Raw genomic sequence first — 23524 nt, 5'->3', positions numbered from 1 at the left:
TTTTTTGTGCAGGAATCTGCAACGTGTATTCACTTTTCTGCATGGGAAAAAAAAAAAAAAAACTGACATGAAATCAACATTGGTGTGAACAGGGCACATAACTGACAGAAAAAACTGATGTCAATGTGCATAAAAACTCACTGAAACGTACATGAAAACTGATGTAAACTGATGTCTCTACAAGTGAAATCTGTGTGGTTTTCCCATCAGTTTTCATGCACATATGGTATGAACAAGCCCTTCAGCTATGACAAAAGAAAAAAAAGAAAAGAAAAAAGGAAGCTGATTGGTTTCTATGCAGAGCTGCTCCAGATTTTGCACTGAAGTTTTATTAATCAACCCCACAATGTCTATAATGCTGCACAGGCAATTGGGCCTATATGCATGTTGCCTAAAGTGGAACCTAAAGTGGAGCTTTACTCCATTTCTAATCCTTTAGAAACATTTGCTGTTTGTTTACAATAGAGGGCTGGTAGCCTTACAAAATATTTCGTCCTCTATGGAAACTAGGGGAAGGAGGGGTACTTTTTTTCTGCTGGGGGGAGAAGGGGGAATCCATACAGGGGGCATTGGGAGGGAGGATGTGGGACTGCAGGGATGGTTACACCTTGAGAACAGTCTGTCGAACAAAACGCGTCAGTTGGAGCTACAGCGGTGATGCCATCATGCCCGCCAGGATGCTGCATGTGTTTGACTGTATTTTATGCGAGTTTACTCCTGCTTGTTGTAAGTAGTTTTAACCTTTAATTTAAAACTTGAACCTTTAATACTACACTACGACTTTCTCCTTCTCATTAAATATACTGATTGAACGTTTTGACTGCATGGTCTATCCATCTTGGAACCCTTGCTCTTAGCATCCATCCATCCCATAGATGATATTGGGTTTAGGTGCACTTATACTTCCACCTCGAGTCCCAACAGTTGATTGGGGATTATCCTGTTTGCTTGGTTTTGTCCATTTTTGATATCCATCCATCCCATAGGGATACTGGGATAAGGCGCAGCGTGACCTCCATCCTGGGGTCTTATTTAGGGTTGTCCCGATACCACTTTTTTAAGACTGAGTACAAGTACCGATACTTTTTTTCAAGTACTCGCCGACACCGATTACCGATACATTTTTTTTTAATGTTATCAAAGCACAGTTTTCAAAGCACAATACAGACTAATGATATCTTCTTGTGGCACTGATGAGGAGGCACTAATAAGCAGCACTGATAGGATTAGGTTGCACTGATGAGGCGGCACTGATAGGGTGGGCACTGCTGAGGAGGCACTAATATGCAGCACTGAACTGATGGGTGGCAGTGTGGGACTGATATGCACTGCAGCACTGATGAGTACTGATATGTGGCACTGACTGATGGGCACTGATGGGTGGCACTGACTGATGGGTGGCACTGATAGGTGGCACCGATGAGGAGGCACTAATGCAGCACTGATAGGTGATACTGATTATGGAGCACTGATAAGAACTTATAGGTGGCACTGACTGATGGCTGGCACTGATAGGTGGCACTTATGGGCACTGATAGGTGGCACTTATGGGCACTGATGGGCAGGCACTGATTGGTAATTGCTGGCCTGGCATAATGCTATACGCTGCGATGCACATCTTGGTACACCCTGCACTCGGCTTCAGTAAGCAGCAGTGTAAATCTTGTTTAACCCAGCACTAACTATATGGGCTGGGTGGTAACAAGATGTCCACTGCTGGTTTACTGCGGCCGAGTGCAGGGTGTACCAAGATGGGTGTCGGGATTTTCAACCTCTGACGGAGACACGGATTGTCACTTCCGTTACGGAATGTGACAGCCCCGGTCACCGATTCTGATGGAACATGCGGCTGTGCCCCGGCCAGCTTACCTTTCTGCTGCTGCCAGCCTGTTGAGGACTCGCTCTCCACTCCGCACTCTCTGCCCACTGACTTCCTCTTCATTGCCAGGTATCGGATTAGACATCGGTAACATTTGCGCGATACAAGTACTCTCGCAAATGCTCGGTATCGGCACTGATACCAATACTAGTATCAGCATCAGTGCAACCCTAGTCTTATTAGCTGGTAAGTGCCTAGTGAGTGGGATGTACACTGTCTGGGTGTGAAGAATCCTCCTTCATTCACTTTTGTAGCACTGGATTTTATTAACACTTAAAGTGATTGTAAGGGTTCGTTTTTCTTTTTTTTTTTTTTTTTTTAAATAACAAACATATCATACTTACCTCCACTGTGCAGCTCGTTTTGCACAGAGTAGCCCCAAACATCCTCTTCTGGGGTCCCTCGGCGGCTCCTCCCCTCATCAGATAACCCCCTAGGAGAAGCTCTCTCCCGAGGGGGTTACCTTGCGTCACACTCCTTAGTCCATCATTCGGCGTCCACAGCCGCCGAATGTATGACCTGTCCCCGCCCCCAGCGTCATTGGATGAGATTGATAGCAGAGATAGCCAGTGGCTGCGCTATCAAATCTATCCAATCAAGAATCAAGAACCCCGGGCAGAGAGACAGCGCATTCCTGCCGGGTCAAGTTCCAGGGCTCGGGTAAGTAAAAGGGGGGGGGGGGCTGGGGGGCCGGTCACAAAGGTTTACAACCCCTTTAAATGTTTATATGAACTTTTTTTGCACTTTATTTCCTGGACTTTATGGATTGTTTATGGATTTTTTTTATGACTTGCACATACTGTATGTTTTAAATCACATATTTTTTTCTTTTCACTTGATTGTATGATTGTTACAATGTTCTTCTGCACTAATAATGACGCCACACAATATTTGTTTTTATGTGTAATATGTTGTACATTTAAATTTTTCTATACAAATAAATATGTTGCGGTAACCGATAGTAGGTGTCATTTCCTTTTTTTCGTAATTTTTTTTTTCTCTTTAAATTGTAAGCATGAAGACAGAGGCTGGTGGGGATGAAGTGTACTTTATATAGTGCAGTATATTATGCATCACTGATTATATATTCTTTGCAACGCATCCTCGTCCACTGTAACCAATTATTTGTATCCACTTATCCTATAAATTGTACTAGAAAAATTACAGCTTGGAAATGGTTAGACACTTCTGTTCATTGCAAGTTTTAATGTAACATTTGAATATTGCAAATATCAGATAAAATCACCTAACATTTTGCAGTACCCAAGAGGCGCGAAGCCTCGCGGTATCATGTGACTGACAGATTTGTTTCATTGTCACTGCTTAAAAAAAAACAAAGCAGTATATGAAACCGTAAACAGTGCGATATATCAACTCATCCACATAATAATAAAACACAAAAACACCATCTCTATCAGTAAATACAAGATGTATTAGATTCACGGTGCGTCTGAAGAGCAGTCCTCTGTCAAGTAAGAAAATTATACAGCGCTTGTTTGATGAATTAAGTGTAAAAAAAAAAAAAAAGAAATGCGCATATTTTCTACCGACGCTCTGCCAAAAATATGTATTCACTCCTCGCAAATGACAAATGCTGGATTAAGTTAGGTGTAGCCGGATGAAGTTTATAATAATGTAGATATATTCAGCGGAATTGGCTGTTCACAGAGTTTACCCATTTACAAGAACAATAAATGTACGGAGAACGCGGCAATGCGGGGGGAGGAATAAGCGACATAATGACACAAAGCTGTAAGGCAGGTAGTCGGAAACTCATTTATAAAGATATAATTCAATGCTGTTTCTCCAGAGTGACTGGTATTAGGCAGTGTTTACAGGGACCCGGGCCAGGATAAATAATCTGCCAAGGTTTGGCCGCGGCTCCCTATTATAGCGTATATTCCATTAATGTTCCCAATGAATTCATAAAAATGATATATATGTGAGCAACTAATACAGTAAAGTGCTGGCGTGATATGAACCTCTCTCCACTCCGTCTACCATGCTCCAATAATTTGTCCTGAAAGAAACTCGGACTACATTCATTATATTTAAAGGTTTATTTCAAAACGCATTTTTATATTAGAAATCATGATTTGCAGCGGCTAGAGTACAGTATGTCAAGGTTTATGGAACAAGAAAAATCGAAAAACATCCAGAGGTTATAGATATCACGAAAACTGCAGACTCAGGATGCATTCACACCTGAGCGTAGCGTCTTTGAGCCTTTGTCTGCCGTTTTTTTTTGCACGTTTTTATGCACAATTTTGGCGGGTTTTTATTTGCAACTTTTTTATACAGCATTTTTTAGCTTTGGTATTTTTTATTAGCCAATAGAGAAAACTATTATCTGTTGCATCATTTGTTGCTAGCTATTTTTAGCTCTTCCATTAGCTTTTATTTCTTTTTTTATTATTATTATTCTTTTTTTTTTTTTTCGTTAGGGCAAGAGGTTAGAGTTAAGGTTAGGGTTACTTATTATTTTTTTAGGGTTAGGGTGTTACTACTACTACTACTACTACTAAATGAATAAAAACATGTAAAATAAATACACAAATAAAAATAATCAAATAATAAATTCAATAAATGAATGCCAAGTAATAATAATTAATCCCTAAACCTAACCCTTCAAAAAAATAAAATAATAAATAACTAAACACCCTAATGCCCTGTACACACGATCGCACATTCCGATAACAAAATCCATTGGATTTTTTCCCACGGATGTTGGCTCAAACTTGTCTTGCATACACACGGTCACACAAAGTTGGTCGGAAATTCCGAAAGTCAAGAACGCGGTGACGTACAACACGTACGACGAGCCGAGAAAAATGTAGTTCAATAGCCAGTGCTGCTCTTCTGCTTGATTCTGAGCATGCGTGGCACTTTGTGCGTCGGAATTGTCTACACACACAATCGGAATTTACGTGAACGGATTTTGTTGTCGGAAAATTTTAGATCCAGCTCTCAAACTTTGTGTGTCGGAAATTCCGATGGAAAAAGTCTGATGGAGCCTACACACGGTCGGAATTTCCAACAACAAGCTTCGATCGCACATTTTCCGTCGGAAAGTCCGATCATGTGTACAGGACATAACAGAAAATAAATACATACTTATAATTAATATTATTATTAATAACTAATTTTTTTGTTTGGGTATGGATGTTTAATATTTATTATTATTAATAATAATCTATTCAACTTTTTTAAGGTTAGGGTTAATTATTATTTATATATTTACATATTAATTTTATTTATTTATGATGATTTTTAGTTATTTGTGCATTTATTTTGCATTTATTTGATCATACATTATTACTATTTTAATTAATTTTTTTTTTTCATTTGAGCAAAAAATCGTGCAAAAATGCGCGACAAAATGTGCAAATGTGCACAAAACGCGCAAATTGCACGTTTCTGTTAATTTCTATGGGAGTAAAAGCGCGCCAAAAGGCGCCAAATCTGCCCGATTCTAGCTACAAAAGAAGCTCCAGAACTTATTTGAGCTTCAGGCGTTTGGCTTCGGATGGGTTGGAGTGGAGATGTGAACCGTCTCCATAGAGAATAATGTATTTTTTTTCTCCTCCAGGAGGTTTGGACTTCAAGCTACAAAATGCTGAGGTGTGACTGGTGAGGGCCTCAGTGGCTGAGAGCAGAAGAAAAAGTGACGTGGTTACTCATAACAACTAAAAAGTAGAGATGAGCGATTTTTCTGAAAAGTTCTAATGCAGGGGTGTCCAACCTGTGCCCCCAGACAGCTATGAATGCAGCCCAACACAAAATCGCAAACTTACTCAAAATATGTGGAATTTATGGGGGGGGATTTTTCTGTAAAAATGCATGTACACTTGCGGCCAAAAGAAAACTCTGACAGTGTCTTTTAATTTGGATTATTAGAAATTTTATCTTCCCAAAGAAAAATCTCCCGCTCCTCACAATCATGCCTTATTCATTTCATCAGTTTTCAGCAGCACCTATATGTGTGAGCAATTGTTTTCAAGGATGAAGCACATGAAGGGCATAATTAGAACCAAAAAATCTGATGAGTACCTTGAGAATTCATTGAGATTTGCTACAACATCCATCCAACCAGATATTGATGCGATCGTTTATCAAAAATGGTTGCACTAGTTTTATTACATTATCTATATCAGTGATCGTGAACTTGCTGCCTGACTTTTTCTGCTCATCAGCTATCATTATTTTATTTTATGTGTGGCCCAAGACAATTCCTCTTCTTCCAATGTGGCCCAGGAAGGTCCCTGTTCTAATAGACACAGCGTTTTTGAACCTTTTAAAAATAAACCTACCTATGAAATTTAAATCACACCATTTTTTTTTTTCTTTTTAAAGCGGGGGTCCACCCACACCACCAAAAAAAAAAAAAATATTAAAAGCCAGCAGCTACAAATACTGCAGCTGCTGACTTTTAATACATGGCCACTTACCTGTCCCAGGGTCCAGCGATGTCGGCAGGCGACGCCGAGAACCCGCTCGGTTCTCGGCAGCTGGCGCCGCCATCCTAGGTGAGGGAATCAGGAAGTGAAGTGTTGCGGCTTTACTTCCCGGTTCCCTACTGCGCATGCGCGAGTCGCGCTGCGCGTCCCAAGTGGTCCCCGCTCTCTCCTGGGAGCTGTGTGTTTCCCAGGAGACAGCGGGGTGGGGACGGGAAGAGGCGTAGACTCCCATGGGAGTCTATGCCGGAAGTGGGTGCAAATACCTGTCTTATGCTGGCCATACACTATACGAAAAATCGGCCGAAAAATCGTTCGTATGGACACTTCGTTTGTTTTTCGCCAAGTTAGTGGGTACAAATCGATAATCGTTTGTGACGTTTTTGTGGAAAAAAACCGAACGGCATGTTTGGAAAATTTCTGCCGAACGTACGATAAATTGCAAGGTTAATGTGTTTCCCGTCCGAACTGCCTGCACTAGGTATATGTAAAAAAACGAACACAAAATTATTTATTCATGTCCACTGAACAGATTATCGGTCATTATATGATGGCACGATCGTTTGCGGTCACGGTCGAACGTTCGTTTTTCGAAAATGGGTTCGGCCGATTTTCTGTATAGTGTATGGCCAGCATTAGACAGGTATCTGCATCCCCCTCCCCCCTGAAAGGTGCCAAATGTGACACCGGAGGGGGGGAGGGTTCCGAAAAGCGGAAGTTTCATTTTTGTGTGGAACTCCGCTTTAAGTGTATTACAGAGCAGAAAATGATGCAAAACTGGGTAGACTTAGTTGGGAAGCTCCTAGAAGTCCTGCCTGATGATATGATGGGGCCAACAAACACCTTAAACCACCTAAGGGTGCCCAGACAACAGTGGAAGCAGATATAAGGGAGAATAAGCCTTTGGGACAGCCCCCTTCCCTCCCTTTATGGACCTTGCTTTGTGCCCTGGTGTGCATTTATGTCAGAACAAGAAGGGTACATCCCAAAACGGTTTCCACAAGGTTGGGAGCATTAAATTGTCCAAATGTCTTGGTGTGATTCCTTAAGAGTTCCCTTCACTGGAACTTAGGGGCCAAGCCCAACCCCTGAAAAACAACCCCATACTATAATCTCTCCTCCACCAAAACTTGGCTTGGGATATCCAAATTAATAAAATTCAGTCCGAATTGAACTTCACTCTAATTTCCGGTCAATGAGGTTATAAAAAAAAAATAAAAAATGATACTTTTTTTTGGTAATTAATCTGTCAGGAAAACCGTGCTCTAAGGAATGTGCTTGCATGCTGAACGGTCCATAGAACTGTGCACAAAATTAGGACCCTGTGCGTATCTACATGAGCATATACACGAGCATTAGTGTACTACTTGTGCTCATGAGTGTGAGTATGCATGTTTGTTGGACTTTGGCACCCGGTGGCCTATTTAAAACCCTACAGAACTCTGGATCATTGCTGAGTGGTCGTCAGCTCCTTCTGCTTGTGACCGGATCCACTGTGCATCCATATTCTGATCCGGCTTGTTGACCCTGCTTGTTCCTGAATGTCTGTTGCTGTTGGCTTGTGACCCAACCCTGCTTCCTGCCTGCTGTTCTGGTACCTCCTCCACTCTCCTGATAGAATCTCCTTGGCCTGGCTCTGACTCCACCTCCTGGTTACTGACTCTGTACTCCTGCTGCCAAGTTGTTGCCGGTCCCTGCCCATCTGACAAAGCATCTGAGATCCTGCATCTGACTGCTGCCAATTTGCTTGCTTCGGTTCTGCATCGGCCACCAAGATATTCTGAACCAGATCTCCTACAAGCACCCGTGCCACTCTGTGCCCCGTTATACCCTGTCATCAAGGGAGTCCCGGAGTAAAAGAACAAAAGGGGATGGACGGCATGACAGGGCTGGACATAGGACAGGCAGGGTATAAGGTAGAGAGTTGTCCCCTTTAAGAAAAGGGGGGTGGTCTGGAGCCGGGAGGCACTCTAAAGAAGTAGGTGGAGGAGAAGGGGAGAAAGTGACGTCAGTCGAGAGCGGAGGAGAAAGATTCCCACCCACCCTCCCGATGTTTGGTTTGTATTTCAGTAAGGCTGTCAGGACAGCCCGGAAGTGGTGGGTCTTTTGAGGAAGAGAAGATGGCTGTTATATATAATGTGGTTGGGACCCATTTGTGGTATGGGGTTCTCGGGTACCTTCCGGTTAACAAGGGGTTAACCAGGAAGGGGTAAAAATGTAGGTCACTGCGAATGTTGAGTACCGTCTCCCAGTCGGTGGCTTGCGACTGGAGATCTAAAAGTTTAAAAGAAGTTGGTCGCAGTGACCAAGTTGTGTGTCGTTGCCCCCGAAGACCCCCAAAGTATATAGAGAAGTTGGTTGATGGTTATTTAAAATTTTAATTATATAAAATACGTTAATAAAAGGCCGTAAGGCCATTTTACTCCAAAACCTTGCCACGTCATTTTTGGGGAAGTGGAGGGGTTTGGAGATTATGTTATAACAGGTTGGGTAAGAGAGACTGGAGGTTATGCCCTTCATATGTCAAGCCCAGGGGAAACAGGATAAGAGGAGTAAGGGAAACCATCTCGTCAACTCTGCCTCAACCAGGTACGTGAGTCACTTTTGATTACATGCAATATCAGGAATTCTGTGTACAAAATTTGATAGGTGAGAATTTAACATCTTTATCGAAATTACAAAAGTTCAGTAAATCTTAATATATGATTAAAAAAGCTTATGAGAATTTGACACCAAACCATAAAAGCAGTATTTCTAACTGCAGCCACTGAAAAAAAAAGCGTTCAGCTTCCATTTTTTAACCTGCACTTAAAAAATAAGCATTGGAATCCTATTGGATACCACTGGCATTAGAGATCTTCTGCAAGAGTAACACACTTTACAGCAAATGTATTACTTTATAGGAAGTACAATAATTTTCAGTCTAACAACCTATTAAATCAATTTTTTTCTTTTTATTTCATTTTGATTTGAAAAAAACTGTCCCTGGGCACACATTGTAGACCGTGATCAGATCCTGCATGCACTATCTCACCTTCAAAGTTCTGATGCCAGCCTTTGGTGGAATCTTAGTAATTAGCTACAAAAGTCGCACTCAGCCAAATGATTATTTCTTTGGGATCCATCGGCCATAGATGTACGAGTAAATAAATTGTCTTTTCAAGCTTTCCTCATCTGTAACATTTTATAAAAGGAATGTGAAAAAGAAAGTAACAAGTATGAAATCCAAATTGTATACAGCATAACACAACAAGCGCGGCAAACAGAAAAGATGAGAATTTGTCGAAAGGGCTGGGATGCCAATTATTTTAGGAGAAACAATTAACTGAGATCTTTCTCCAATCTAGAAGTAATGATACAGTTTTCCAGACTTTGAAGTGGCATATTGGAATCTTCTGAGTTCTCCCGTTTGCAAGTTGCCACCTTAATTTTCCAACAAAAAAATCCTTCAATTACAGTGCTGTTTTTTATGGACACCCTGACATATAGCTGTTTGATGTGCTAGGACACATCAACACATCAACACATTGAATTTCCAGTTGTCTTTTCACTTGCAGAGGTTATTGTGGACTTGTTAAAATGGACACTCTCTACACTATATTGTCAAAAGTATTGGGACGCCTTCCTTTACACGCACATGAACTTTAATGGCATCTCAGTCTTAGTCCGTAGGGTTCAATATTGAGTTGGCCCGCCCTTTGCAGCTATAACGGCTTCAACTCTTCTGGGAAGGCCGTCCACAAGGTTTAAGAGTGTGTCTATGGGAATGTTTGACCATTCTTCCAGAAGTGCATTTGTGAGAGCAGGCACTGATGTGGATGAGAAGTCCTGGCTCGCAGTCTCTGCTCGAATTCATCCCAAATGTGTTCTATTGGGTTGAAGTCAGGACTCTGTGCAGGCCAGTCAAGTTCCTCGACCCCAAACTCGCTCATCCATGTCTTTATGGACCTTGCTTTGTGCACTGGTGCGCAGTCATGTTGGAACAGGAAGGGGACATCCCAAAACATTTTCCACAAGGTTGGGAGCATAACATTGTCCAAAATGTCTTGGTATGCTGACGCCTTAAGAGTTCCCTTCACTGGAACTAAGGGGCCAAGCCCTAAAAAACAACCCCATATCATAATCCCCCCTCCACCAAATTATTTGGACCAGTGCACAAAGTAAGGTCCATAAAGACATGGATGAGCAAGTTTTTGGTGGAGGAACTTGACTGGCCTCAACCCGATAGAACACATTTGGGATGAATTAGAGTGGAGACTGCAATCCAGGCCTTCTCATCCAACATCAGTGGCTGACCTCACAAATGTGCTCCTGGAAGAATGGTCAAACATTCCCATAGACACACTCCTAAACCTTGTGGACAGCCTTCCCAGAAGAGTTGAACCTGTTATAGCAGCAAAGGGCGGGCCAACTCAATATTGAACCCTACGGACTAAGACTGGGATGCCATTACAGTTCATGTGCCCCAATACTTTTGACAATATAGTGTATGAATCAAATTACACTTTTCCAAATTGCAGTCCTATAGTGATGTAGGAGGTGGGATGATGGAACCACAGCACACAACAGGGGACACAGACAGCTGACACTCCCGGAAGTGTCAAAGTGGTTGTAAAGGCAGAAGTTTTTTTTTTACCTTTATACATTCTATGAATAAACCTTCTGCATGCAGCTTCCCCTTGCCAGCCCCCCTTAGGCTGACCACAGATGGTTCGAATGGACCAGCCGAGATTCGAACCATGCATGGGCAGGCTGAATGTACCAAGCTGATCGATCAATTTGGGTACAACCAGCCTGCTGGGTTTTTACTTTGAATTATTTGTTTTTGGAAATTCAATGACAGACAAAGAGAAAGACAGTAACTGTTACAACAGCCAGAGCCTTAGCACAGGCTTACAGATACAGTGAAAAAAAAAACACACATCCCAATTTCTAGAACAAATATGATAAAATGTGTATAGCCTGTTCAGTGCGAAAATGGGGTGAAAAATGATGAGGTATCGTTACCCACCTAACAAGGAGAGTAAGAGAACTGGACTAATCATCTCACTCTTCTAAATTCACGCAAGCAGAATGTTATGAACTCCAACTGTAACAAGGTAAAAGTTAAATATCCCATATATAGAGAACCCCAGAAAGAATAGAAAAGGGAGAAAGAAAAAAAAAAAAAGGAAAAGGGGAAACCGGAGAGAAGAAGAAAAAGTGAAACTCCTGGGGGAGGAGCTTAACAAGTCCCCTACAGACTCACAAGCACATGTTCGCCCCAGGGACATCAGATGGCCACAAAGCGATTAGTTGTATCATTAACCACACTGGCAATTTGTTCATTAACCTCCCTGGCGGTATTCCCGAGTGTGGCTCGGGGTTAAATTTCAGCACCATTAGCGGTAACCCCGATCCACACTCGGGATTGCGTTGCAGGATCCTGGTGCGGTGTACTTACCTTGTCCCCAGGATCCTGCAAGTCCCCCCCGCTTTGTCCGCGGGCTCTGTCCTCCGCCATAAGGCCTCTCTGTGCCGGGCTGCGTTTCCTGCAATTGACGCAACGCACAGGGGCGGAGCCCAGCGGCAAATTCAAGAAAGTAAAAAATCATAATATATACAGTACACTGTAATCTTACACATTACATTACTGTATGAAATTATTTCACATCCCTTTTGTCCCCAGTGCTTTGTCCAGTGCCCTGCATGCAGTTTTATATTATATATACTGTTCTTTCTGCCTGGAAACTTGAGATTGTCCAAAGCAACCAAAAAGTGTCCCTTTACGTCAAAAGTGGTTTTAGACCAGCTAGAAAACAGCGATAATAAATTAGAACACTTGCAGAATTGAGCGATAGTGAATCGTGGGGAAATTTATTTTATTATTATTATATTATTTTTTATAATCATTTATATTTATTTTATAATTTATGATTTTGTGTTTCAAACTTCATCATACCCGGGATATCTACTAGACCAGGGATATGCAATTAGCGGACTTCCAGCTGTTGCAGAGCTACAACTCCCATGAGGAATAGCAAGACTCTGACAGCCACAAGCATGACACCCAGTGGCAGAGGCATGATGGGACTTGTAGTTTTGTAACAGCTGGAGGTCCGCTAATTGCATATCCCTGTACTAGACTCTTGGTGGACAGATTTAAGTGTGTTATTGCTAAGAATTACAGGCCAACAATATAAAACGCCAAATTTCTATGCAAAATAATTGTACCGCTTTGAGACGCAGAAATCTGACATAATCATACCACCAGGGAGGCTACGCATAATCCAGGATACCTTTTGTCTATACAATAACATACACATATAGGTCTTCTTCCAGGAACGGACGTAAGCTTTGCTGCTAGTATCATAAAAAAGATCAATCGTTGCTTAGAGCGAGGTAGGTTCTCAACTGGTTCATTCAACAAAGCAATAGCGGATTTTCTGGGGGACCGGGATCTCCGAAAGAAGCACAGGGGTAAGGAAGATGAATAAAGCCTCAACAAGCAAAGAGGGACCATATACCATTGAGTCATTACTTTGATATTAGCTTCTACTAAGCCTGCCAGATTTTAAATGCCATTATCGCTGTCTTCTCCCAGTGTTTCCCTGCCCCCCACCGGGAGAACACATTGGCTTGGTGGGAGGAATTCCCGTGCTTGCAGGAAAGAAATTTGCTTTGTGTATAGCCTGCATTATACTTACCTGAACCCAATCTCGGTCAATTGATTTGCAGGAGAGCAGAGGCTCTCTCCTTCCTAATTGGCTCAGACACAGTAGTGGGGGACATTGGCTCCTGCTGCTGTCAATCACTGCCAATGAGAAGGAGGTGGGGACAAGCTGAGCTTTGTGTGTCTTTTAAACATACAGAGGTGGCTTGGGATCGAGCATGCAGGTATGCCACAATGGGAAGCGACTTCCTATGGTGGCAGACCAAGAAGAGGAGGACTGGGGCTGCTCTGTGCAAAACCACTGCACAGAACAGGTAAGTATGACATGTTTGTTATTAAAAAAAAAATAAAAAAATAGCCTTTACAATCACTTTAAATGCAAAGAGACATACAGAGGTTACAGTGTTGGGACAGAGGGAAGGTAGGAGAAAAGGGCCATCAAAGCCAAGCTGCAGGTTCTCAATGCCAAGCTGCAGTTTTTAGGCCACTTTCACATTGAGGCGCTTTACAGGCATTTTAGTGATAAAAATAGCGCCTCTCCTGGCACTCGGGCTTTCACACTGGAGCGGTGAGCTTGCAGGAAAAAGTCCCACAAGCAGTATCTTTGGGATGGTTTGAGACGTGTTTCATCATTTTGACATCAGGGCCAGACGACCATTATTGACATCAGCACGTCACTCGGGGACACTGCTACTGCTAGAACACCGAGCTGAGTGGGGTAGGAGACACCGCTGTGATCCCCACTGGTATGTTGATATCATAACAACATGCCTGTTTGTATTTTATTCTTTGTAAGTGCAAGTCCTAAAAGGGGGGAAGTTTGAATACAATAAATTATTTTAAACGGGATTACGCTATGGAGTTCTTTCTTTTGTTTTGGAGTGAGCTCATTAGCGTGTGATCCACCCTCCCGGCTGCAACAGGATCTGGGAAGAAAACCCTCCAGAGAGAGTGTTCAAGTAAAGTTCTGGTGTTTACGCTTTTTATCCAGTTAATTCTGGTAAGAGTCTGTTTTAAAGGGGGACCTGCTTATCCCCCATTTTTTCACGTATGGAGGTGTTGGTGACAGCTTTTCATCTCAGTGTGGTATTCAAACACTGTTTGGACCTTTTCTATACATATTGTCAGAGAGCGTACCTCGGCGGGCAGGGTGCTCGCGGTGGTGTGCATCGGCGCGCGCGTTCCTGCGGGTTCCGCTGCGCGCGTTCCTTGCAGTGCTGGCATGCGTGTCCCGGGCAGGTCTGTTGTGTGTTCCGGTGAGCGGGGGCGTGCGCGCGGGCGTGTGCAGGTGCGCGTGCCTGTGCGCGCCGGTGCACGCACGTGCACGTCGTTTGGCACCAAACGGCCCATTTAAGCCGGCTTCCCTCTGTGATCAGTGCTGCCTGATCAACAGCTTTGCTGTCCTTAGTGCCTGACCCTTATACCTGTATTGATCCTGATATCCTGACGACCCGGCCTTGTTTCCTGAACCTCCCATTGAACTCTGCCTGCACCCGACCTCTGCCTGTCTGACTATCCGTTTGCCTGCTCCACGGTACCTCTACTGCCTGCCTGTTGCCGAACCCAGCCTGTCTCCTGACCATCCTGCTCAGTCTTGTTGCCTGTGTTCCAGCCAGCACCAGCCGTCATAGCCTGCTCTTCCATCTGCATCTGGATTCCTGCAAACAGACTCTCATACCACTCCGCACTCCTGTGCCTCCTGTCTACCTTACCAGGGGCCGCGAGTCAGACGCGTAAGGGAGCCTACCTTCTGCCCAAGTGGACTCACCGGTCTGGTAAGTAGGAGCCTGACACATATATTGTGGAGCTGATATAGCATACGTTTGCAGCTCATCTTTGACTTTTTATATGTATGCACTATTGTATGATCACACACCTGGAATAATCGGACTGTGTTTTGCTATGTAGCACTGCCTTTATGTTTGTTTTATTGCATCTCTAAAACTTGCCATCGGTAGGTGTGTGTGGTAGCTGCTTCAGACCTAATTGTTCAAAAGATTAACTAATGAAGTGAATTTTGAATTCTTTCACCTATCCCACAAGCGCTTGATTTTGTAGGAAGGGGCTTGATCATTTGTTTGTTCTATTGATATTAGTTTGTTAACATGTCACTGTTTTTTTGGTGAATGGGTAGGGGTACGATGTACCTGATACCCATTCACATGGGGGGGGCGGGATTTGGGGGCCCCCTTAGTGGGGGCTTCCAGATTCCGATAAGCCCCCCACCCGCAAACCCCGAAAACCACCGGCCAGGGTTATCGGGAAGAGGCCCTTGTCCTCATCAACATGGGGGCAAGGTGCTTTGGGGTGGGGGGTGTAGAGCTCCCCTGCCCCAAGTATCCACCCCCCATGCTGAGGGCATGTGACCTGGTATGGTCCGGGGGGGCGTTCGCTTGTCCCCTCCCTTTCCTGACTTAATGGGTGGCATGCTCGGATAAGGGTCTGGTATGGATTTTTGGGGGACTCCATACCATTTTTTTTTTTTTTTTTTTTTTATTGCCTTTGGGGGTCCCCTCCAAATGCATACTAGACCCGAAGGCCCTGGTATAGACAAGATTTGTTTTTTTGGCTGGCAATCTTTTTTTTTTTTTTTTACATTCAGCTTTCAGCCGGGAAGTCCGCTGACAGCTGACAACTCATCGGTTGTTAAGGACACAGGCCCCCTGCTTGGTAACCAGGTATAATACAGTGTGTTTAAAGAGGAAAAAAAAAAAAAAAAAAAACACAAAGTGCATGAAAACTGCATGAAAAAATGCAGGTTTAAAAACGCACTGCAAAACGTGCCTGAGCCACATAGATGTGAACCTAGACTTAAACTGCCTTGTTAATTTCTCTCCTGCCTTCGCCTTGATCGACATATCTGGAAAATCTCTGCTGTGTTTCTGTGAAAGACACTGCCTGGCTGACGTTCCTTCTGTTTCCCGATCCTGTTCTTCTGCCTCTGACTACGCTGATCTCTGGTTTCCTGATTACTGGCCTATCTGACTACCCACTTGGTTACCGATCCCTGGCTTATGTTTTGACCACGTTTACTGATCTGTACTATTTTTACAATTAAATTAAAAATTTTACTGCATTTCTGTCTCAGTCTGATTCTTGGTTCCTGACTATTCTCTCTTGAAAAGAGGGGATTAGGGGGGGGGGGGGTGATCACTATGTATAACTATGGTCCATATAATAAACTTGGTGTTGATTTATTCACTTTCAGGTCATTACAGGGGACAAGGGGGCACTCTTTATGCTTAGAAGAAAAGAGATTTAACCTCCAAATATGGAAAGACTTCATAACAGTAAGAGCTGTGAAAATGTGGAATAGACTCCCTCAAGAATTAGTTTTGGCCAGCTCAGTAGATTGTTTTAAAAGGAGGATTGACTCCCAAAAGTTGCGTGTACAATTGCCAACATCCCTTGAAATTTATATGAACAAGAAGAAACCTCGAAGATGGGATTTTACGGGCAATTTGAAAAATATGAAAGTTTTTATACATATAAAAAAGTATACAATTTTAGTACAAAAATTCATAAAACCATATTTTAACAACCATCAGTGTCATGTGAGCAACAATAATACTACATTCACAGTTTGACAGAAATGGTAAGAATCCCACTGCATAAATATTGATAATCCATGAGTCCAACGCGTTTCAAAATCACATTTTTTTGCATCAGTTGGCTTTTCCCAGGGTGGGGGGTACCTTTTGTCCTACCTATTTGGGCAGGCAATACGGTTATTTGGATTCCTACATTGGGACTACATATTTATCACACTTGGTTGATTATTCCATTCTCTCCCTTTGGGAACTGTGAACATGTATTCAAAATCGTTTTTTGTCCCACATATGGGCTGGACCATTCTATTGGGGCTATCGTTACTCCGGGCCCCTTTGCTGGACCATACGAAATTGTTCCTTATCCATATTCAGGTTTTTTCGTTTTTGATGCCCTTGGCTATTTATATCCCTGGATTCTTTTGCATGACGAAAGGCTCATATAGGCTTCCTTGGGGAACTTTTGGTATGGAGGAATTTCCAATGATGATGTTTTTTGACAAATGGAAAAATTGTGCCTGATGAAGATTGTATTTATATATTTCAAAACGTGTTGGACTCTCACTCATGGATTATCAGCATTTATGCAGTGGGAGTCTTACCATTTCTGTCAAACTGGGAATGTAGTATTATTGTTGCTCACATGACTGTGATGGTTGTTAAATTATGGTTTTATGAATTTTTGTACTAATAAATTGTATACATATATATACAGTATATACTTTTTCATATTTTTCAAATAATTGTCCGTAAAATCCCATTTTTTTTGAGGTTTCTTCTTGTTCAGTAGATTGTTTTAAACCTTAACTTGTATTAAAACCTAACTTGATACTAATGGGTAAACTATAGGTAATAACAGGCGTAGTTGATCCAGGGAATATCGGATTGCATACTGGGAGATCAGGAACCATTTTTTCCCCCACTGGAGCACATTGGACTATGCTTTATTGTTTTTTTCCTTTCCTGGATCACCTGTGGGTATAGGATTACTATTTGGAAGTTTTTCTATATTTTGTTTCTTACTATTGAATTTGATGGACTTTTTTCCAACCTGACTAACTTTGTAACTGTGTAAGTATAAAAACATTCTTGGATTTTTTATTTATTTTTTTTGTATCCTGACAGAAGTGCTTTAAAGACTGAACCAAACAAAACATGGCAACCTTGCCAATCAATTTCTAACTAGCGTTCTAATGTACAGTGCATATGGAAGGACAGCACATTAAAACTTTTTTTTTGTACAATATTTGCAAATATATGTGGAAACCACACTATTCTAATCTATGAGAGCCTTTATCTTGGATCATATTTAGCAATGGATAAATTGGGGGCAGGTGTCTGACCCTACTGCGCCCCTTTCCTCATAGCTCCCAACTGTCCCTGATTTCGAGGGACTGTCTCTCTGTCCCTCATTGCTCCTCATGTCCCTCATTGCTCCTCATGTCCCTCATTTTGGTCTGATCTATATAGATGTATATAAAATGCACTTTTTATCTATCAAAAAGTGTTTCCCAGTGCTAAACCTTTCATCTGATTTCTAAATTGCTGCATTTGTAAATTCCAAAAGCCAATATAAAGGAATGATAGCAGAAAAGCACTTGTGGGTTTAACCAATCTTGTTTTTTTTGTACAATTCTCCTTTAAGGGGGCGTGACAAGGGGTGTGTCCTATGCCTGCATACTTTTGCTGATAGGTGTCCCTCATTCCCAATTCAAAAGTTGGGGGGTATGCCTTTCCTCTTATGTTCCAGTTAATGAGCAAATATGGTTGCCTTATGTACATACATAAGTACAAGCTATAGCAAGGTTTTTAAACATTAGCACACATTGATACGTTTTAGTTTTAATAATCTTTCACGTGTACAAAAAAATTTTACACAGACTACCGAATCCCTCTAACAGGTGCATTCATTATTAGAAACTTTAATAAATTGACTTGATAAGATTTATACTTTCAAACTGTATTCATATTCTGCTAATGCACTGAAGGTAGAAAGCACCCCACTTCAGCAAAGCTTTTGAAGCAAAATCAAACATAAAGAGAAATGAGTTTTCTGCGGCGACTGTATAGAATTAGTGAATATAATCCTTGGATAATTGGTATGAACATAGTGCTACTTGAAAGTTAAAATGAAGCATTAATAATGTATCTGTGACTGAAGGCCAGGTCACCGTCAAGGTTTTACGCTGACACTTTCTTAAAGGAAACCTTTCAAGAAAAAAGAAACAAGTGAAGCCATCGCAAAGTGCTTCTTCTTAAAATGCTAGCAACCTTATGCTGATCCTCTGTCTGCAGTATTTTGAGTCACTGAGCTGGATAAGGTTAAGGTTAGACATAACGGCTTTAACCATTTCTTCAACTGTCCAGATGTTCCAGGGTACTGACTCAAAAATTATTGAAACCAGTGGGTCAGATTAATTAGGGAGCAGCCTCTGCAGCCTGTCAATAGAAAGGTTTGCAAATAAGGCCTGACTTTCTTTTTAAAGAATGCAATATCCCCCCCCCCAATGAAAAAATATACAATGGACCTTACTGTATGGTTTAAATAGAAACCTTTTTAGATATTATGAAAAGGCAGTAAAAGCACTTTAAAACAAGCCTTCATTACCTCTGTGGTGAAAGGCATTGTGGAGAAATTGATCTTCAAAGCTCATGTCAGAAGCAATGAAATCTTAAACATATTTCCCATTACAGTCCTCTAATGTAAACACATAGCAGGTATTACCCAGCTGTTAGAAACTGACTTTAGAAATTTAGGAATTAATTAGCACAGCGAAGCTGGCCCCCCTACAATCAGCACAAAAAAACTCAAGTGTGTTTCTTTAGTGCTACATTTGTGCTGTTTTGAGCCGTAAAAATTTACATTTGCGCTGCTTTTATTTTTAAGATATTAGCAATTTTTTTTTCCAGACTATGACATCACTTATCCCCCCTACAACAGCCAAATGACACGAAACCGGGCTGGTTGGTTAGTGCTACGTTTGTGCTGTTTACATTTCCCTTCTATCTTTTTTTTTAATAATGATTTATTAAAGGTCACCAAAGGTAACTCAGCCCCTACAACACCCAAAAGACATGAAACTGGTCTCGTTGGTTAGGGCTATGTTTGTGCTGCTAAAATTTTTATTTGGGCTGTTATGGTTTTTAAGTTATAACAGTTTTTTTTTTAAAAATCAAACCCCATCCACTTTTTTGTTTATAGTGCAAAAAAAAAAAAAAAAACACAGAGGTGATCAAATACCACCATCCATCCATGTCAGACTGATGATTCACTGACAATCCGATCACCCTAGGGGGTCAGGAAGGAATTTTTTTCCCTTTGGAGACCATTTGACCAAGGGATTTTTTTTTCCTTCCTTTGAATCATCGGAAGGTTTAGGGGTTTGAAAAGGCCCTGCCTCTGAGGAGTCAGAGTATATGTAAACAAGGCAGATCACTGTTCTGAGAGGAGGTAAGGGATTGAATTTGTGTCCTTGCAAAGCAGGGAATAAATTCCATCTCTTCCCCTAGTAAAAGCACCTAACAGAGTACACAAGTACACAGGCTAGGCACACAGTTAACCCTTTGATCACCCCTGATGTTAACCCCTTCCCAGCCAATGCCATTAGTACAGTGACAGTGCATATTTTTAGCACTGATCACTGCATTAGTGTCCCTGGTTCCCAAAAAGTTTAAAAAATGTCAGTTAGGGTCAGAATGTCCGCCGCAATATCACAGTCTCGCCACCATTACTAGTAGACATTATTATTTTATTATTATTGTAGACATTATAACTTTTGCGCAGATCAATTAATATACGCTTATTGGGATTTTTTTTTTACAAAATATGTAGCAGAATGCAGTGCATCCAGAAAGTATTCACAGCGCTTCACTTTTTCCACATTTTATGTTGCAGCCTTATTCCTAAAGTGATTAAATTCATTATTTTCCTCAAAATTCTACAAACAACACCCCATAATTCTTTGTGGAGAGAGAAGAACCTTCCAGAACAACAACCATGTTTCAGCACTCTACCAATCAGGTCTGTATCGTGGTGTTGCCAGACGGAAGCCACTCCTCAGAAAAAGGCACATGACAGCCCGCCACGTCGGACAATTCGATCGTGTGTGGGCTTCAGCGGACTTTTTTCCCCAAAAGTTTGACAGACTTAGATTTGAAACATGTTTCAAATCTGTCCGACGGACTCTGCTTTCTAGCATACAAAGCTGTCGTCTGTGTGCTAGTCCGACGGACCAAAACTCATGCATGCTCTGAAGTACAAGACGGAAGCGCTCGGTCTGGTAAAACTAGCCTTCGTATTGAAGCTAGCACATTCCTCTTCTGTGATCTTTTAATACAGCGCTTTTTTTTTTTTCTTTATAATGCGAGAGGAATGAAGTTGTTTTGCTGCTTTATATTCACACAGAGTTCTCACAAACTACTTTCTTCATGATTTATCCTCATGCCATGACTAATATGATATATTTAAAAAGCCAGATCTCCATAAAGTATTAAATTAGATTTTGGACTCATCTTTCTTTTTTTTAGAATTAAACACTATTTTACAATGTGTGCTAAATTATACAAAATGTATATATATATTTTTTTTTTTTTAGTTTTGTAGTTTCAAGTTACCACAATAACCTTAATATTTTGTGTTGTTTTAATGAACCTTAATGAGGTTGGTGTCCCTTGTTAATTAGACATGGGGGGGGTTTATTTTCCAAAGGCAAATTCATTTTTCACTACAAGTGCAAATTGTACCTGGAATTGCACAGAAAGAGCATTTGGAAGTGCATTCACTGTGGATCCGAGGGGCACATGCAAGGAACCACAAAAAAAAAAAAAAAAAAAAAAAAAAAACCCTTTCTCTTGCACATGATTGTATGATAAAATCAGCAGAGCTTCCCCTCATTTCAGGTCTTCCCCTCAGATTTACAGCGACTGCACTTCCAACAAGTGCACTTGCAGTGCAATTTCTAAAGTGCACTTTTCACTAGTACTTTTCACTTGATTTTCAAAATGATTGCACTTGATTTTCAAAATGATTTAGCCTTTTGGAAAAAACCCACATAGTCTTTTTGACCTGTACCTGCCTACTCCCAAACCAAATGTCGTTTTTGAATCAAAACACATAGTCAATAATGTAAGGTAAAGAAAATATCTATTTATTTTGGAAAAAAAAAATGAGGAAGGCAACACTAGAGACACTTTTGGAATCTGTGAAGCCTTTCGTCCCCCAGGACACACATCAAGTTTTAGGACAAGAAAATTGGTATCTTGCGACTAGGGAGCACAGTCAGACCAGACAGAAGCCAGGCAATCACTTTCGATGCTTCCGTGGAGCCTTTCCTGCACGCTGCCCCGCAGCCTTCCCTCCACGCTTCTCTGCAGCCTTCCTTGGAAGCTGTGCCTCTGGTGGTGTACTTGGGGCAGGAGGAGGAGGAGGAGGAGTGGCTTCATCTGCTAGATATGTTTTAGCAGTAAGCTCCCCCCTCAAGCCCTTCTGATACGCCTGAAAAATCAGACCCTCACAGAGGAGGTGTTGCCCCTTTTCGAGTTCCAGCAATCTGGTGGCCATATATGTCCCATACGCCTCTTCTGCATTGGGTGGTGTGCTGAGGATTTGGCTGGCTTCACGAATGAGGGCTAGTGATTACACCTCAGTTTGGGTCATTTTTCTGGGCCTTTTGGTGGTAATGCGGAGGGGAGGCACCTGACACTCCGTGCGACTTCTACTGGGCCCAGCCACAGCCTCCTCCTCTCTCCCACTGAGCAAGGCCTCCTCCTGGCTGAGCTCATCCTGGGTAAAAAAAAAGCGACATAGTTGTAATTTTGGGTTACGCAATCACACACAATTTTCAGCTCATGACTTGCAAATATAATTCTAAACAAATAGTAAAGGCTATCTATTTGACCCCACCATTATTCTAGCTGCTCACCAATATCTGAAATATATTTTTGGCCACTACTGTCTAGTGATATGTCTACATATTAATATTTTGATGAAGTAATTTTTGGTGAAGCAGCAAATTTGAGACGTTTACATCATTAATATTTACACAATCACAAATTCAAAAAAAAAAGTATACCCGGCTGAAGGCTGAAGCTGGGCGCATCCACTTCATCAAGGATGAAAGGGCCCAGTTCTTCCTGGGACTCCTCAGCTGGGGTGGAGGGAAGGCTGGAGGGAAGGGTGGGGGGAAGGGTAGGGGGAAGGGTCAAAAGTGATTGCCTTGCTTCTGTCTGGTCATCCAGAAATCAAATTTTTTGGTAGTATCACAGCCTGGGTACATAAACCTGGTCTGCTGCTGCTCCAGATCTGAGCGACTCCTGGATCTTATTGTTCCCGCTTGTACATATTGCGCAAGATACCAATTTTCTTGTCCACAAACTTGAGGTCTGCCTGGGGGACTCGAGTCTTCACAAATTCCAAAAGTGTGACCAGTGTTGCCTTCCTTACATCTCTATTGGAATATAATGGGTGTTTGACCTCCCACAGGTTTTTGTTTTCCTGATACAAATCAATGAATCTTGAAAAAAAATTCAGCCTCCTTAAAGGGATTCATTTTTGCTGAAAGACAAGACACAAGATAAAAACTGTAATGTCAGTCAAAACTCCCAGGATTATTTTTGGCAGAATCTAGGGGACACATACACACACACAAAACACATTCACCAAACACACACACACCCCCACGTTTAATCTTACCTGGGTTGGACATACATTTAGGTCTTGAGAATTTGTCGTATGCCAAAAATGGGGTGATGTTGTATAGATGTTTTTGAAAATATAATGCTTCTTCAAAAATGATTCAGTGTAATGTAAGGACAGGACACAGCAGCTGTTTCCACATCTGGACTCACGAGCACTAGTGTACTATGTGACCATAAAGAAATTTTTTAGGGGTAATACACATAGGAGATCATTGAGGTGTCTGCATCTGTGAAACTTGCATGAAAATGTGTATTGTTTATAATTTTTGTTCAGAGGGAATTTTCATTCTGTCTT

Source organism: Aquarana catesbeiana, linkage group LG10 (genome assembly GCF_042186555.1).
Source record: "Aquarana catesbeiana isolate 2022-GZ linkage group LG10, ASM4218655v1, whole genome shotgun sequence".
Taxonomy (NCBI): domain Eukaryota; kingdom Metazoa; phylum Chordata; class Amphibia; order Anura; family Ranidae; genus Aquarana; species Aquarana catesbeiana.
Note: the sequence above shows the minus strand (reverse complement) of the source record.